Source organism: Crocodylus porosus, unplaced genomic scaffold, assembly GCF_001723895.1.
Source record: "Crocodylus porosus isolate Cpor-Errol unplaced genomic scaffold, CroPor_comp1, whole genome shotgun sequence".
In the NCBI taxonomy this organism is placed as follows: domain Eukaryota; kingdom Metazoa; phylum Chordata; order Crocodylia; family Crocodylidae; genus Crocodylus; species Crocodylus porosus.
This window is the reverse complement of record NW_017728886.1, coordinates 31,262,800-31,281,073: the sequence shown is the minus strand read 5'-3', so window position 1 is coordinate 31,281,073 and position 18,274 is coordinate 31,262,800. Positions and strand designations below refer to the sequence as shown.

The window sequence follows — 18,274 nt, the reverse complement described above, 5'->3', positions numbered from 1 at the left end:
CAAGAGGAAGAAGCGGATGAGGAACCAGGCACCAAGCACCAGATCCTGCTCTGGGAAGGTAAGTGAGCCAGGGCTGCCTGCTCAGTTTGCTGAGGGTTGTTTGGTGGGTTGTGTGCTTGGGTGTGTGCTATAAGCACCTGAGTGGGCTGATTGCTAATTGATTGCTGCCTGGGTGTAACAAAGAAGCCTAGCTAGTCCAGGCCCAGGAAAGATATATAAAGAAATACCCTAAACACCCAGGGAGAAGCAAACAAGACAGTTTGCAGGTCACTTGGCTAATCCTATCTTTTAAAGGGAATCTGTAAGGTCAGATTATTTTTGTTAATATGTAATTAAACCTGACTAGCCTACATATTTTATTTTAAGCCGCTAAAAAAATCAGTAGTTAGATCCATACTTAAGTCCCTTGTTTAACTAGAGTCCAGAGTGAGGGGGGGTTTTCTTGGAAAAATCTCTCTCTCATTCCTTCATTGTAAACTTGCTAAGAGGATAGAGGTTTGCAGGGAAAGGGGAACCCTTCAGGATCAAGGAACAGTAAACAGGTCAGCTACAGAGCAGTTTGCTAGGGAAGATTTGATTGGAAAGAAAGGCAGGAAGTGAGGGCAGCAGATTAGAAGACCCAGAGGAATGGCTGGAGAATGTTGCAATCCCAGAGCCACTGCCACTTCCAGCTCTTCCTCTTCTTGTGCCCATGAGGTGTCTGTCCAGGCAGGACTGCACACCATCCAGGCTTCCACACAGGTGCTGGTTTGGTGCTGTGCAGACTGCAGCTTGCCGATTCTTTCCAGTGTCAGCCGAGTGGGGGAGTGCCTGCGGCGTGAGTGGTGCCTTCTGGTACTGCCGTAGTCAAGACAGCTATGGGAGGGGGTAGCAACGCTCCGAAGCATCCTCCTCCATGGGGACTTCATCGTAGTTTCATAGTTAGTAGGGTTGGAAGGGACTTGAGCAGATCATCAAGTCTGACCCCCTGCCATGGCAGGAAAGAGTACTGGGGTCTAACGACTCCAGCAAGGTGATTGTCAAGCCTTGTCTTAAAGACCCCCAGCATAGGAGCCAGCACCAATTCCAGGCTGGAGGAAACCTCTAGGACTGTGGAGGGAGGACTGCTTTAGGCGGTTCTAGAAAAGGAAGAGGGCATGGACCCCTAGGAAGGTGGAAGATGAGAAACTTGTGACCTCTGGCAGCAAGAAGTTGTTATCCCCACCTGTAGTGGTTTGCCTGGAGAACAGATATGGAGCGCTAGCAACAGAGGAGGAGGAGCACATTCTACTGGTGGAAGAGGCCAGACCAGGAATCCTTAAGGTGGGGAGGATTGAGACCACTGCCAGAAAGAAGAAGTGATGAGTAGATGTGGTTGGAGATGCCCTTCTACAGGAGATGGAAGGATCCATCTACCAGACTGGTCTGTTGTCAGGGGAGGTCTGCTGCTTGCAGAGGTTTACCAAGACTTGTCTGACCCTCTGACCACAACCCCATGCTGCTTGTCTACGTGGGCAACAGTGATATTGCCAGGGTGACCCTGAGCAGAATAAGAGTGTCTGCAGGGCTCTGGGTGCAAGAATGAAGGGGACTGGAGCACAGGGGTTGTTCTTGATCCTTCCAGTTGAGGGGAAGGGCCTAGGCAGGAGTGGATGCATCCCATAGATTAATGCATGGCTGCGCAGGTGTGCAGGGAGGGAGCACAACAATAGGGGAGGCCTTCTCATCTCAGAAATCAGGGCAATCGGCTAGTTACCTCAGATGCCAGTACACCAGGGGTGGGCAATTATTTCAGTTGGAGGGACCCTTAACAAGTTTTGGTGAGCCATCAAGGGCTGCAAGGATAACCCTGCCCCTTGACAGGTGCTCTGCCCCCTGGTCACCTTGGATGTCTTGCCCCCTAACCCCTGACCTTTGCCACTGGAAGTCCCTCTCCTTGCCCTGGACATATTCCTTCTGGCAAGAGATTTGTTATCTTGGAACTGGAAAAAAAACACCAAAGTGTATTCTAAAAAGCAAACATCTACTACAACATACATTCATTTGATTTAAAAAAATATTTGTCCTGATATTACGTGTTTGCATAGTGTGCATAGAGTTCATTGCATAATAGCTTAAAGTAAGTCTTACCTTTGTATACTGTAGGGGGTATGGGTGGATGCATGCAGGGTTTGTAGGGGGCTGTGAGTGTGTGTGGGAGGGTGTGGATGTATGTGTGGTGTTTGTAGCAGGTGGAGAAGTGTGGGTGGGTATGGGGTTTGTGGGGATGTGTAGCTGGGCATGGGACATGGGGGGGGCTGTGAGTGTGGAGGTAGAGTGGCTGGGGGGGTTGTGGCATGTATGGAGGGGGAGGGTGGCTGGGGTGTGCATGGGAGGGTATGGGTGTATGGTGATGTGAGGTGGGCAGTATGGGTATATGTGTATGGCAGGATGTGTGTGTGTGTGTGTGTGTGTGTGTGTGGGACCCCCCCCTACAAACATGCCCCTCTCCTTCATTGCGCACAGCCCCTGCCAACAGCAGGAACAGCAGGGGGAAAGGCCTTGGGATGCTTATGGCCTGTGGCAGGTGGAGACCCCTAGTGGTGTGCAGTCCTGGCATGCCCCAGGATTGCAAGCAGCCAAGCTACCAGCAGGGAGAGGGGTGGAGCCAGCCCAGCTCCATACAGCCCCTGCCAGCTCAGGTTCCTGCTGCCCCACCCTGGGACCCCACTGGCCCTGGCCCTGTGGCATTGGTACAGGCCCTGTGCTCCCACCCTGCTGATGCTGTACTTCCACCTGCCCATTCACTGCCACTTCCCTCCCCTGCCTGCAGCTGCTGCCACCACCCTTCCTCTGCCACTTCCCTACCTTCCCACCTGCTGCCACCACTCTGGATATCACCCAACTGATGCTCCAGCAGCGCGCGGTTCCCAGCTGCATGGCTGGGACTGCAGAACGCAGCAGGAGCCAGCTCGGCCCCCATGATTCCTGGCTGGCTCCTGCTGCACTGTACATGTTTTTTACTTTTAAAGTCAGACGGCTATACATTTCTTGATGAAATTAAGAATGTTTAATAAGGCATTAATAGACTGGCCTCTCAATGCTTTTTGGTTTTATGTACTTATTTTAGAATTTAAAGTCAGAAGCAGCATTGTTATTTTATCCAGTAGTGTATCCAGAGGGGGTGATCACAGTGATGTGATCACACCCTGCTTTCTGACCATGCCATAAGTCCCTCAAGCAGGTAAAAAAATTTCCCCTCCCTTCCTCTCCATGCTCAAAGGCATATCCTCTACCCTCTCCTCTCCTTCTCTCACCTCCACTCCACTTCCTCTGCCTGCTACTGTTACTGTCCAAGGCCAGGGGGAGGTTCCAGAACCAGGCTGTACAGGGGCTGGGCTCAGCCCAGGACAGCAGGGGCAGTAGGCAAGTTTCCCCTCCCTGCTGGGTCCCACTGTGTATTCCCAGCCAGTTTGGGAACAGACACAGGGAGGGAGAATGCTTCTCACTACCACTGCTATCCCAAGCTGAGCCAGCCAGCTGGAGTGGGCAGAAGTGGCTCTGGAGCTTCCCTCACCCAGTGGACAGTTAGGGACAGTGGCAGCAGATAAGGGAAGAGAAGGGGACCTGCTTCTGAGCCAGGAGGAAAAGGGGGTGTGGATTTTTACCAGCTTTGAGGACTTAGTCACAGATCACTGCTCCTGTGGTGTGGTCTGCTCACCCTGGTATGGGGAGGAAGTCTGGGAAGGGTGTGCAGCCCCCTCTGCTGTGCCAATCGCTGCTTCTGCACTCCCCTTTGCAGAATCTTGCATCTGTTTCTATTTGTATTTAGTCCAGCAGAGGTGCCAAAGCTATGGTCCAGGGGCCATATCTGGGCTATGGAGCTGTTGTATCTAGACTACCAGTGGGTTACCAGAAGTTATGAGGGCAAGGTAGGGGGTAGGCCCTGCTGTAGAATCCAGGGCCCTTGGGTCCTCATGGACATGGCTATTGGTGGCAAGGGGGTGAGCAAGGGATGGTCAGATACAGTACTCACTTGCCCTGTGACCACTGGATCCTTGCTACCCCACCACCACTACTTGGCCCTGCTACCACCACCAGATCCACCACAGCTGCTTCTGGCCCTACAGATTCAGCCCATGGGAACCCTGTGTCTGGATCCAGCTCGGGGCCCCAGGTGAGTTTGACACCCAGCCTAAAATGTATAACCCTCACTCAAATAATTAATACCAATATGCAGAAAGAGTTCTCATCTGTCAAAATCCTTTTTTTATTTTTATCTGTCTATTTATTTATTTGTATCATGAGTTTTTTCTGCAGTGTACAAAAGATTCTATGTTTATCACACTCAGGATCAGGGATAGACAGATTTACTGAGTGTTGGTCAAATACTGCTTTAGCTTGGGCATTGTGGATTAGTGTGCTTCTAAATTTCAAATGAGTAACACTAAATTTTGCTAATGGATAGATTAGACTTCAGTGTGTTAATACTCTCTTGTAAAATGCTGTAAGTTTTATTCTTTCTGGCTTAAACATTTTGCAGGAAAAGAGCATTACCATTTGCTAACTTGAATTATGTTATATAGGTATTGTCTTTATTTTAAGCAATTAATATATAAATATTCATCAAGAAAAATGTGTGAAAGTGGAGATGTATGTCAGTAGTTCTGACTGTTGGCTCTGCCACAGGAATAGATACTTCTGTATCTGTGTATTTGCCCTGCTGCGCTAGTGATCATTATTATTATTTTAATTAGAACTCCTCAGTGGGGTTGCCTCTTCACTGTGAGGTCGATCCCTTATAAAATAGGCTGATATACTGGTTTAATCTATTCATAAATAATTATACTATAAATATAATAACTGACTGCTTATCCACTGTACAGACCTCTTGATTCTCTTAACAGTATTAGGGTTTAAATAAGTTTCTTAGAAGTATGCATAATGTGAATTGGAATCTCTTACCAATATTGCACTGTTGGGGAATACTTCTGAAGTTTCATTACTTTTCCCTTTGCCTTGCAGGCTTATGTGAAGCAAAAGCCTAGCTCAGTTTTCAAAGCCAGTGTGAGCTAAATGTAAGCTTTCTTTTTCATTTCTCTTTGGTTATTGTGGCAGAAAAGCTAATATGTTTTTAATAAGAGGTGGTTACTGAATTTATTGGATATGCCACTGTTAACGGTTGCTAACGATAGAAGAATTCAGGAGGTTTTTAAAGAAATTAACAGATTACAATTTGGAGAGTACTATTAAAGGGTTCTCTTAACTGCTGAGAATTAAAGTGATAAAAATCTCATATATATCCACTGCTTAACCAACTACGTATGTGGGCTAATTCCTTGAAAAGGCATTTTTCCAATCTGGAAGGCAGTGTTGAAGTCAGAACTCTAACATACACTGCACATTAATTATCAATAGAAAGAATGTGTTTCAAAAGTTAACGTTAGAGCTCATTTAAATTAAGAGGCTAGCATTGAGTTAACTATTTTAAATGTATAATGCTTGCCCTCCAACAAAAATTTATACTTTAAGTGTATGTCCAGATGAGTGCACATGTATGCTTTGTGACACCTCAGAGGCTTTTGAGATTCTGTAAAACGTATGTGGCATATGGGAAAAGGTTCTCTGCACTGCATATTTGCATCACTGAGTAAAAATTAGATACTGAGAAATCCTGATATCCCAAAAAGGGGGGGAGGGAGGGAGGGGCAGCTCCAGCTGTTGGCCAGTCTCCATGCACCCAGATCACCACCACTGCCATCATACAGATCTATTGCACTTTTAACTGTCACACAGTTATTTAAAGCCACATAGTTATTGTTAAAGTGACTTTCCACTAGTAAAATTGAAGGTTTTTAATTTTTTCATGCATATATCTGGGACTTCAAATCAACCTCTCAGTCAGTGTACAGACACGGTAATAGTTTTGACTTCCTTGTGACAGTGCATACAAGTCAGCATAAATGTATCTGCAGGACTGACCTCTGAATTAGTTACTCTGCTTTATCTTTTAGTATTAATTTGTATTTAGTGTCAATAACAAAGACTTAAGCTCCATAAGAGAGATGTCTCTGAGCGTAGCAGAAATTGGTGCTGTAAGGTTAGGATAATTGGGTAAGTAGGCTGATAAGTAATTATGATAAGAAGGTTAAAGGTAATTAGTAGCCACTGTACATGGCTAAAGTTGGGATACCTTGATTTCTTTGTTCTCAATTTTTCCCACTGACAGTCTTACATCTAGAATTTGCCATTAAAAGAATTATAATTGGTGTTAAAGGATACTGAGGACAGAGGATAAACAGAATGTTGTTGTTTTCTGGTTTAAAAAAAAAGGCTTATGTTATATGTTTTAGGACAATGGCATGTTTTACATTTTGGCAATAGATTAAATGGATACTAATAAATAGTTTAGGTCTAAAACTTAGCTTTTCATATTTGACTAAGAAATACAAAATCAGCATGCATACAAAATAAAAATAGAGCTGGACAGCCATAAGTGACTGAGAAGGATGGCTAGCAGTAAAGGAAGGCACAGACTATCAGCTGGCTGAACCTATGATAGTAATTTTGAACATCAGCTGTTAACTTGGTATGGGAGACATAGAGGAATGCCTGGGTCCCAGGTAAAAGGGAAAATGCCTTTGGGGAGGACCAGATGTCTTCCTACTGCCTATTTCTTGCCTGTGCAGGGTGGTCTTTTATTCACCTCAGGTAGCCAAGAGAGCACAGGTTCTTGCATCAGTTTCTTTCAGGTATGTTTGCGCAGCTCGATGCAGTTCCATGAGGACATACTGAGTTATCTTTCAGTTCCTGATGGATCTGTGATGGAGAAGGGGAAAGAGGATGCACTGTTCTTTTAGTAGTTCAATGGAACTGAGTAATCCCCAGGAACCAGCTGGTTCCGCTGACCCCAGACTGAAGGAAATGTCATAACCCTAATGTAGTAGCTAGGTAGTTAGCAGTTAACAAGCTATAGATTAGGGGTATTCCACCCCTGACCCACAGACTAGATCTGGCTCCTGGCATGTCATTCGGCCCATGGGCCTCCCATAGGTCCATGGGGAGCACTATGGTCTGTGATCCTGCACACTAGATTAGGAACACAAGAAGTGTGTGTGGGGGCGGGGAGAGGAAGGTGGAGGTGACACAAGGCCTTGGGGCCCACTCCTAGCTTGCACAGCCAAGTGGAGGCATCGTGGGACCCCAAAGCCCAATCCTGTCACAAGGGGCCAGGTGGAGACTGTGAAACCCCAGAGCTCGACTCCCACATGTGTAGCACAGTACCCCAGAGCCCTATTTTAGTATGTGAGGCTGGGTGGAGATGGTATGGGGCCCCAGAGCATGGCCATGGGTTGCAGGACTGGGCAGAGGTGGCACAGGGCCCCAGAGCCCAATTCTAGCATGCAAGGCCAAGTGAGGGCAATACAGGACCCCAGAGCCCAATCCTGGCATGAGGATGGGTGATGGCAGCATGAAGTTCATTTTTACTTCAGCACTCTAAGGTAAGTCTAAGAACATTTAAAAAATACACTGCAGAATTCACGTGGCTCTCAAGGGAGTAGCAGCTTAACTACTACTTTTAATTCCTTTTAGTTTGCAAATGAGTCTTGCTCCTTCATGGAGAACAAATGCAAGATCAGCAGGGATGCCACATCTATGAGAGCATTTTGAAGCCAGAATGGTGTCTGTCTAAGTGTGCAGTTTTCTATAGCTTAGACTTAGCTAATAACCTCTCCTCCTCCTGCTCCCCACCCCCTAGGAAACAAAGGAAAGTTGATTCTTGTGTATACATAGTTCTAGATCATGCAAATATACTGTCTTTTCTACATGCCTGCATTTCTGTTTCTAATGTGATAGTGGAGCTGCAGTAAAAGATTATATTTATCATTGTCCAACTAGAGCCATGTGTATAGACATTCTAATTGCTGAGCCATTGAAGAGTGGGAGAGCTCTGTAGGCTCCCTTAGCCTGCCTGGAGATGGATGGCAGGAGTACGTAGGGCAGCTTCCACTGGCTGATCCGGACTGTCCATGGTTTACCTGTATGTTTCCTGTAGTACAGTGTGTGCAGCAGAGTCCAATAAACAACATACTGTCTCCGTGGGAAGGGAGGGAGGAATCTTGGAGACTATGCTCTCTGTTGGAAGCAGCCACAGAACGTATGGACATTTACTCTCCCAGAACAAACTCTCCTGGAATTGATTAAACCTTAGTTTTTCCCAGGTTGTTTTTCTTTTGGAGCATCCATTTTTATTCTAGGAGAAAAACTATAAACATTTGTATACTCATGGTTTCTCCTGGAAGAGCAGAGACTCTCCCAGGACAAACTGAATGTCTGCACGAGGCCAAAGATAGTGCTTCTTGCCTCTGAGAGCTTGCATAGGTGCTAGACAAATTGGAGCAGATGAATGCAACATGTAAATAGTATTTTGTTAGTCTATGAGGATCAGAGCAAGAAAATGAATAGTTCAGTTAAGTTACCTTGCTCTAAGCTTGTACCTTGTCTTTGCTCAATCCACATAACAATGCCCTTAACTTTTTAACCCCTGTAGTCTTTAGTATTTTTGGGATGTTGTTTGGAGATACCATAATCCAAACTGAATTACTTTAATCTTAATAGAACCACATACGTCCTGTAATGAAGACTTCAAATGACCTTTCCTGGTCCAGGTTGGACATCTAGGCTGCTTACAGATGTAAAAAAAATTTTAAAAATGGCATTTTACTTTAAATTCCTTGCACCTCCACACAAACCCCAGTGCATGATCAGAAGCGGTATAGTGCTAGCTGAACTCTGCTTGCCCAACATCTGTATAAGTCTGGTCCTTTAGCAGGGCTTTTTTAGCACTTTTATCTAAAACTGATTCAATCAAGTATTAGCTAAAAGTGCCAAAAAGCCCTGCTGAAGCACCTGATCTATACAGACGCTGAAGACTTGGGTTGAACTAACATACTACCTCTTCCAGTAAAGTGCAGGGTAGTTTGCTTTGTTTTTTTCACTTCTGTCAGCACCCCTAAAGTCCATTAGTAGAAATCCTGTAATACATAATTAGAAATCCTTAAGTACTGTAATGTGAATGTCCCTTGGATCCACCTGCTGTTACACACATTACAGCCTGTAGAGCTGTGATTATCTGTTAATTTGGATTGCAACTCCCAGAAATCCCCCAGGGGTTGAGGGGCAAAGGAAAAAGGAAGAAGAAGCTTGAGGCTGGAGTAAAGGGAAGAGTACTTGGAACCTGGTCAGCCTTACACAGATGAATACCCAGTGGAGTTGGAGATCTCACTTTCTCAGTCGGCCAGCACCATGGACTGAAGGAGCTGGACTCAGACTTGAGAGCAGCAGCAAGCTGTGGTTTGAGTGCTTTAGGGACTAAAGGCTTGTTTGGGGATACCTTTGGAGGTGAGAGGAAGAAATTAAGGTGCTGAATATACATTACCACAGTGTTAATGTTTCTTTTACCTTTCTAGGGAGGCATTTCCTTTTCTATACCACAAATGGCTAAGTGAGGGCATGTGAAGTGGTACCACAGAAGAATTTAACAATACCTCCCAAAAGTGAGTAGATCACTGGCAAACTAAAAAGATGGTTCCATGAAGAAGAGAAGAGTTCTTCACACTGTACTGCAGGAAAAATATGAATTCAAGTTCACTGATAAATTGGGATTCCTAGTGGGAACTGCAATGGGTAAGAGCCACAGGGGTAAAATTCCACTGCTGTTCCTAACACATCAACAGAACAGGTTGTATATCAGGCACCATAATTGGGACGTTTAAGGCAGGTGTGGCCGTCTTGGAGGAGGACCCTGGATCAGAGAGGTTGGTTGCTGTAGAGTACTGATTTCAGACAACCAAAATCTTCGAGAGACAGGTGATAACTTTCAGTGCAATGCAGGAAAATTTGAATGGGCGTTCCAGTTAAGTCATTGTAGCATGGGGGTGGTGCAAGAAGTCCTATTCGAGTATGAAGATTTGTACTTGAGTTTGGAGACCATAACCTAGATTTAACAAACCGCTGATTAATAGTGGCAATGTCAAACAGGGGCCTCAAAGATAACCCATCCATTTCCAGCAAGAATTTAATCAGCAGCTGCAAGAGATGGAGAGAAGAGGCATCAGGCCCTCTGTGATCCCATGAGCTGCTCCTGTGGTGTTGGTGCAGAAGAAAGGGAGAGGTATGCAGGCCTATGCGGATGACTGTAGACTGAATGCTGTTAGTGTTAAAGATGCCTTAACAAATTGATGACATGCTAAACCTCCTGGCCAAAGCTCAGTGTTTCTCCACTCTTGATCCAGTAGTGAGTACTGGCAGGTGGAAGTGCACCAAGAGGACAGAGCTGAGACAGCTTTTTACACTACAAAGGGACTTTTTGAGTTTCATGTTATGTCTTTTGGTTTCTGTAATGCTTGTAGGATATCATGTTAGCAGGTAAGCAAGAGACATCCTGCCTGGTATACTTGGATAATATATCATTGTGATAGGCTGAACCTTTTGAGAGCACTTGCAGAAACTGAAAGGAGTGTTTAAGAGGCAGAAGGAAGCCAACTTAAACCTGCAGAATGTCAGCTTTTCTTCACGGAAGTGAACTTTTTGGGATGTGATCTCCACATAGGAGATAGGCCCAAATCAAAAGAAAGTGAAGGCCTGAAGGTGTTAAGTCCTGGCCAGTACCTCAAAATGTAACAGAACTGTGCAGCTTCTTGGGTTTAGCCTATTATAGAAGATTAATGGCAGATTTTGCTACCATTGTAATCCCCTACCTAAGCTCTCTGATTAAGGTGAAGTTCATCTGGACCACAGCATGTCAAGATGCCTTTGTGTACAGCTAAGGCAATGGTTGATGCAATCCCGTCTTGGAGTATACTGACCGTCAGTTACATCAGTATCCAACAAGAAGTGTAAGTGACACTGGCATGGTAACTGCTTTGTCACAAGCTGAAGGAGTCCAGGAAAAGATACTAGTCCATGCAAGCCGAGCCTTTAACAAACCTGAATACCAATATGTAGGTACAAGATGGGAATTGCTTGCTGTGGTGACCTTTACCAAACATTTTCAACACTTTCTTCTGGGGAGATGCTTCACATTAAGAACAGACCACAGTTCTCTTCAGTGACTACACAATTTCCAACAATCTCCAACCCCCAGGGGTTGAATTCTTAATTCCAACTCAGAATGGCTGGCTGAGTTTGACTACTAAGTAATGCATCACCCTGGGAGATATCTACGTTCTGGTGCTGCCCCCGTTGGTCTCGCACAGTGGAAGCTGAACTTAAAGCTGAAGTGGCAGGGATACAGCCACTATCAGTAGTGGAGACAGCTAGGGGTGAACCGACCCCAAATTCAAAAGAAGCCAGAAGGTTGGCAGGTTGGTGTATAAGTTAACAGGAAGATGTTGATATTGAAGGTGGGAAGAAACTAAAGATTAAAGAAATTTAATATTGAGGAGTTCCCTGAAGAAGGGCAACATCATCTGCACCTGAAGAGGTACCAGATAGTGTGGTCTGAGCTAAGCATTAGGTAATGAGTACTGGTGTGAAAGCTTCCAGAATCTGTCCTGCGACATGAGCCTATAGTGGTACCAGAGAAGGAAATGCCAAAAATTCTGCAAGCTTTGCATGATTTCAATACTGGGGCACACTTGGGCATGGAGAAGGTTTTTCATAAAGTCCAGTCTCGTATTTATTGTTAGGCTGGAGAAAATCTGTTAAGGACTGGTGCAGATTATGCAAGATGTGTAGAACCAAACCAGGAGGAAGGATCAATGCCAAAAGCTATGTAAGAAGTTTGGTGGCCCTTTATATGGTCATTAGGGAATTGTCTGAGGTGTTACGAGCTGCAAGTGGACAACATTTCTAATACACTATAATTAGATGAAATCCCTGTGTGTTCACAGAACAGAAACCCTGGCCCAACTAAAACAAAGAAGGCCTGCTCATCAGCAGCCAGGATGTCAGCATAGACTTTACAACGATGAACGCTGCGTGCCCCTGGCAGCTGCGGGGGCATGGCAAGCTCCTGCAGTGGCATTGTCGGTGGCAGGAGCATGGCGGTGGCAAACGGGAAGCTTCCGTGGGTGGTGGCCAGTGACCACCTGCAGAGATTGGTGGTAGCCAGCAGTGGTCGCAGACTGCCCGCAGATGCTGCCGAAGGGGTGGGGGGCAACTGGCGACCACCCACAGATGCCACCGGCAGTGTTGGTGGTGCCTTTCCGCAGGGGGTGCAGCATCATGCTCAGGGGGTGCACGTGCACCCCCTACATGTCACCAGTGTTTACCAGAGAACCCTCACCAATACAGCCCCCAGAAGGTCCAGTAGGGTGCTGCCAGAGGATGTTTCTGAAACAAGAAATGTAGGGTGGGATCTGTGGCCTGATGGAAATAAAGATAGTGAGGATGAACAAGTACTGGGGTAGGATCCAATCTGGGTACAACAGGGGATATCCAAAATTTACCAGGTAGGCTTAAGGATTACATAGTATAACTTTAGTTGGATGTAGTATTTAGTACTTTTGGGATGTAGTATTTAGTACTTTTGGGATGTTGCTTACAGATATCAAAATGGAATTAATTTAATCTTAATAGAATCGCACACATCCTGTAACAGACTTTAAATGACCTTCCTTGATCCAGGTTGGACATATAAAGTCCACTAGTAGAAATCCGGTAACGCATAATTAGAAATCCTTAAGTGTACACTGCTTTAGCCAGCATTGAAATGCATCTTCGGTAACAGAATGATTCCCTTTTTCCTCCCCTCAGGAGCACTGAAGATCGAGTAGCTACGTATTTTATACTTAGCTCATTCCTCAGCTTCTTACTGAACTCCAGAGGTAAAGTACACAGACATATTTTACAGCAAGGACTGCAAAATGGCAATCTATACTGCACCTGGAACAGGCCAAGTAAGTTCTTGTAGCTTCTGCCTCTTCCTTCTCTCTCCCCTTATTTTAAGGGTTAAAATTGAGTCCTAGTTGCTTCATAATTGAGCCTTGGTCTGGTGCCTCCCTTTAAACAGTGGGATCAACAAACCAGTCTTTTTATAAGGAAAAGGTAAGGAGCTGTCTGTTTACAATTGCATGTATAAAATGTTATATTGAGAGAGAAAATATTAAAGGCTGCTGCTTTGCCTGAAGATTTATGTAGTCTAGAAAGAGATTCCCAAGTAGTATGAGGTGATATAGTATTTCAAATACCTGAGCACAAGCACACTTTCTTGGCTGAAATCCCTTGCTTGTCTGTTGCTAGGTGGTGTTGTGTATCAGTAAGCAGAGGAAATCACTATAGCAGGAATCTGGTTGAGTCATGTAATGACTCTTCTCTTTGTAAATCAGTGGTAAGCATACATTTAAAATGTACTGGGGGCGGGGGGGAAACTAGCCTGCGAATGAGAAGATGCTGTGAAGTTGGAATGCTCCTAGGTTGTCATGTTATTATGCTGATATAAACAATATGTATATTTTAAAACTGAAGTGGTTTAATAACTTGAGTAAAGGCAAAGATTGATGGCATTATGATTTCAAGAATATCAGAGGGAAAAATAAATTCGATAACTTGTTGAATTTTAAAAACTTAAAGGTGGATTTTTAGTGCAAATAAACACAACTATGTATTATAACTCATGCCCAATATAAAATATGTATTGTTGTGTTGACATACAACAGTCTGAATGCTTCCTCATCAATATTCCCAGAAACAAAGCAACATTAAAATGGAGGTAACATAGGAGACTACAAATAGGTGATCATCAAAGAGAAAATGATCAGTGGTTAATTTTTCTGGATTCAGTATAACTATGAGTCAAAGTGAGACTTAAGTTGGAACATTTAAAATATAGAAATAGCAACTGTCTTGCACCAGTGCCAATTTCAAACCGTCTTGGCTTTGTTTTATTCTTACCTGAAGTCTCTTCTTAGATTCTGTAAGTGAAACTTTTTCCAACCACTACACTGTGATACGTGATTTTCTGATTCCAGGATGTTTTCAGAGTGCCCTCAGAAATTGAGACTACAGCTGTGTGGTCTAAGTAGGTCTCACTTTATGCTTCCTCCCAAGTTTGCAAATGATATATTTAAATATTATAGATACTAGAACCTAAAACCAGGAGAAAGCAAGAAGAATAAGTGACCTGAAGAAGAAAGAACATGGCTGTTAAACAAAAAAACCAAAACCAAATAAAAGTTGAAGAGTACACTCTGAGACTCTAAGAGAAATCTGCACCAAGAGATAGGAGGGGGTTGAATGGTGTGTGTATTAAATCCTGCAACATGTGCATAGATTGCACCCCAACATTGCAATACTTGGTGACTTGAGATTAGCCAACCATGCATTGTTCTGGCCACTAGCCTTGGCTTGCACATGATTATCCTGTAGTAATTTAATTTTATTTTCACTTTGCAGATAGGACAATACCCACTGTACTTGTGTAACCAGTTTACCTAGTCTGCCTGCTCTCTGGTCTCCCATCCCAGTACTGGAACAGTCTACCCAGAGAGGCTGTAGAATCTCCATCCTTAAAGGTTTTAATGACCTAGATAGACAAAGCCTTGGTTGGGATGGTCTGTTTGGGGATGGTCCTAATTTTCTATGATTATCCCATGTACTGGTGGTACCAGGATTGGTTAAAAACTGATTACTTAAAAACATATCTGCTTTTTCTCCTTTAAATGGGATTTTAAGCTGTTGGTTAAACTATGTTTTTCCTTTTTAAGAATAAACCTTTTTTAAAATGAAATCTGAATTTAATATGTAATGTGTTTTTAAGGATTAAATTAGATCTTTTAAAATTAAATAAATATACTGAATTCATCACTGTCCAGACTCTGGAATAAACTCCTTCCAGAGGCAATGCAGGTTTTCAAGAGGAGACTGGACAGTAACCCCACAGGGGTCACCTAACCCCAGTTGCCTTCCGGTTTAGAGCAGGGGGTTTGAAGCCAATGATCTGCAAGGTCCCTTCCAGCCCCTTACAATCTGTGAACCTACTTCTATCAAAGAATTTGAAGTACAGGCTTTTGCCTCTCTATATACAAGAAGGATTATTCTTGATTCTAACTTTGGGGTCAAGTTTATAAATGTGGCACAGCTGGTCATTTAAAAAATTCTGTATTTAAAAACTTCTGTAGGGGACCTTTGGAGTGTACAACTGGGTGCAAGAGACTAGCAAAGTTTACTACAGGCAGTAGGATCATAGAAAATTAGGGTTGGAAGGGACCTCAGGAGGTCATCTAGTCAAACTCCCTGCTCAAATCAGGACCAGCCCCAACTAGATCGTTCTAGCCAAGGGTTTGTTTACCCAGGTCTTTAAAAAACCCCAAGGACAAAGGTTCCACAACCTCTCTGGGATAACCTGTTCTAGTGTTTTACTACTCTCCTAGTGACAGTTTTTCCTAATATCTAACCTAAACTTCCCTTGCTGCAACTTGAGACCATTGCTCTTTGTTCCATCATCTGTTACCACTGAGAATGGTCTAGCTCAGTGGTTCCCAAACTGACAGATTGCACACCACCAATGTAAAACAATACAACCTTGAGTACAACCAGCAAATTTTTGTCGTATAATTATAATAAGTCTGCTAACACAGAAAACCTGTCAGTAGTATGCATACCACTGGTGGTACCTGTACCACAGATTGGGAACAGCTGGTCTAGCTCCATCCTCTTTTTGGAATAGTCTTTCAGGTAATTGAAGGCTGCTGTTAAATCGCCCTCAATCTTCTCCTCTTTAAACTAAATAAACCCAGGTCCCTGGAGCCTCTCTTCAGAAGTCACGTGTCCCAGCTCCCTAACCATTTTCACTGCCTTCCACTGAACTCTCTCCAATTTGTCCCCATCCCTTCTGTAGTGGGGGCCTCAAAACTGGACTCAGGACTCCAGATGTTGCCTCACCACTGCCAAATAGGGAAGAATCAATTTCCTTGATCTTCTGGAATTGCTCCTACTAATGCAGCCCAGTATGCTGTTAGACTTCTTGGCAACAAGAGCACGCTGTTGGCTCATATTGAGCTTATTGTCCACTGTAACCCCCAGGTAGTTTTCTGCAGAGCTGCTGCTTAGCCAGTCAGTCCCCAGCCTCTAACAGTGCATGAGATTGTTCTGGCCTAAGTGCAGGACTTTGTACTTGTCCTTATTGAACCTCGTGAGATTTCTTTTAATCCAATCCTCCAATTTGTTGAGGTCTCTCCGAAGACTGGAAGGTAGGACCAGGATATATACTATCCCCCCCAGCTTTGGTGTCATTTGCAAACTTGGTGATGGTACACTCTATGCCATCTTCTAAGTCATTGGTAAAGATATTGAACAAAACTGGCTTCAAGACCAACCCCTGGGGCACTCCACTTAATACCAGCTGCCAACTAGACATAGACCTATTGACTACTACCTCTGAGCCTGATGATCTAGCCAGTTTTCTATCCACCTCACAGTCCAATCATCCAACCTGTACTTCCAGGGGTGTGGCCCCTGACTCCAGTAGATGCTATCATGTGTCTCGGTAGGAATTTTGAAAAGTTTGGAAAATGTATTTAAGCTTGGAAAAATGTCTAAAATATCTTGATTTTTTTTTCCACGCTAACTTGCAATAATGAATGTAATTCTTTGTCTATCGTTAAATCATCTATTCAATAAATCTTTTAGTCATAAACATAAAAAAAGATTGATAAAAGAAACACCTATCCCTAAAACATTAAGGGTTGGGGTTTTTTTTTGCTCAGTAACAGTATATTTTATATGCTATCTTGTATATAATTCAGTTCCAATTACCATCCTAATGCTTGACACAAATGATGAGCAGAATATTAATTACCTAGTAAATGAGCAATACACCATTTTCATTTGCAAACATACCAAAAAGTAAAATTAACAAAAAAAAATTAAAGGTTAAGCCATATAACTTATTAAATACATGGACATAATGTGCTCTTCTAGGTAGCACAACATTACAAACATACATTTTTATATTGTATTTAATGTTTTAATGGTTTTAACCACCAATGAAAATGTACCCTTCTTCAGAAAATAACTAAAGTACCAATGGAAAAGTTGATTAAAATTGATTATTTAAATTGAGGCTTTCCTCTTAGTGATTGTAAATTGCCTTGATTTACATCAGTCCACTCAGGCTGCTGCCTTCTGGACATATCCTCCTTTCATTGTATGTTCCTTCTGAGGCAATATGAAATACTAGTGAATCCTGGGATCTCAGCAGCTATGTGAGCAGTCTGTATGGTAGTTGAGGATGTGTAAACATGATTGATGTTGATGTGAAAAAGTTGCTGTGAGGAAATGAGTCAACAGTAACTTCTAGTTCCATCAGAAGAGTGTGTTACAGAATAGTTACAAAGCCATGACTGCTTTTTGTGTGGGCAGACCTCTAAGTTTCATTTACTGTCTGAAGAAGTCTGATAAATGTCTCTCTCATATCTAAACTAATGGCTGGATATTATTTGCATAGGCAGTGACAGTGATTCTCAGCTAGCAAGGTGAGATTTTATTTTTGTGATCGGCAGGATGAGTATATTTATATATTGTAATATAAAATAAGTGGTGTAAGGAGAGAATATTTTGTGTAATCAAAGTCCCATTTGAGTTGCATGGAAAAATAATAATAGATATTCAGAGTGAGGGAGATCTTTTGTATGGAGGTTTGCAAAGGAGAGGGAAAATAACCCTCTCTAGAAGCAACCATATATTGATATGGTTGAAGTAGATCAAAACAGGAGAGGGAGCCCTTGCTTCATGAGTTGAGAATGAAAGGGCATGGAGTTCTGCTTACCTAAGCCACAGAACAGAGGGGGGGCTACACTTCTGCTCCTGCCTTAGTTCCCCAAGTACAAGCTAATTAATTGTTATGTAGTTCTTGTTTCTGAGCCTGGCTTTCCTCCTCTGATTTCTGCTACCATTCTGTAATCAAGCTTTCTTCTCTCCGCTTTCCTTCCCACACCTATATGTGCTGGACTGTGGCTGTAGGAGACAGGGTTAGAAGCAATGGCCTCAAACTGCAACAGAGGAACTTTGGGTTGGAGAGCAGAAAGAACTTTCTGACTATGAGGGTTGTCAAGCATTAGAACAGGCCACTTAGAAAAGTTGTGGTATCTCTATCTGTGGGTATTTTCAAGAGCAGATTAGACTTGGCTGGGATGGTGTAACAACAGGACTGACCCCTGAGGGTGGCTCCTTGCAGGGTTTTATCCTAATCTTGGCCCCCCATAGTGGGAAGTACCTCCCCATAGCCTTCACTACCCCTGTAGCCAGAAACAAAACCTCCAGGTTTAATGGCCTATAATAGCTGAGTTTTTTTTATCATTCTCAGTTGCAACTG

General features: G+C 43.6%; 1 long non-coding RNA gene across 1 annotated transcript; it reads left to right on the top strand.

Moving 5' to 3' along the window:
• Positions 1-283: 283 nt before the first annotated feature.
• On the top strand, positions 284-13,073 carry LOC109320058. Its single transcript, XR_002103712.1, has 3 exons — positions 284-306; positions 9,429-9,515; positions 12,718-13,073. It is a non-coding gene; the product is annotated as an uncharacterized LOC109320058 (long non-coding RNA).
• The last annotated feature ends 5,201 nt before the right edge of the window (positions 13,074-18,274 follow it).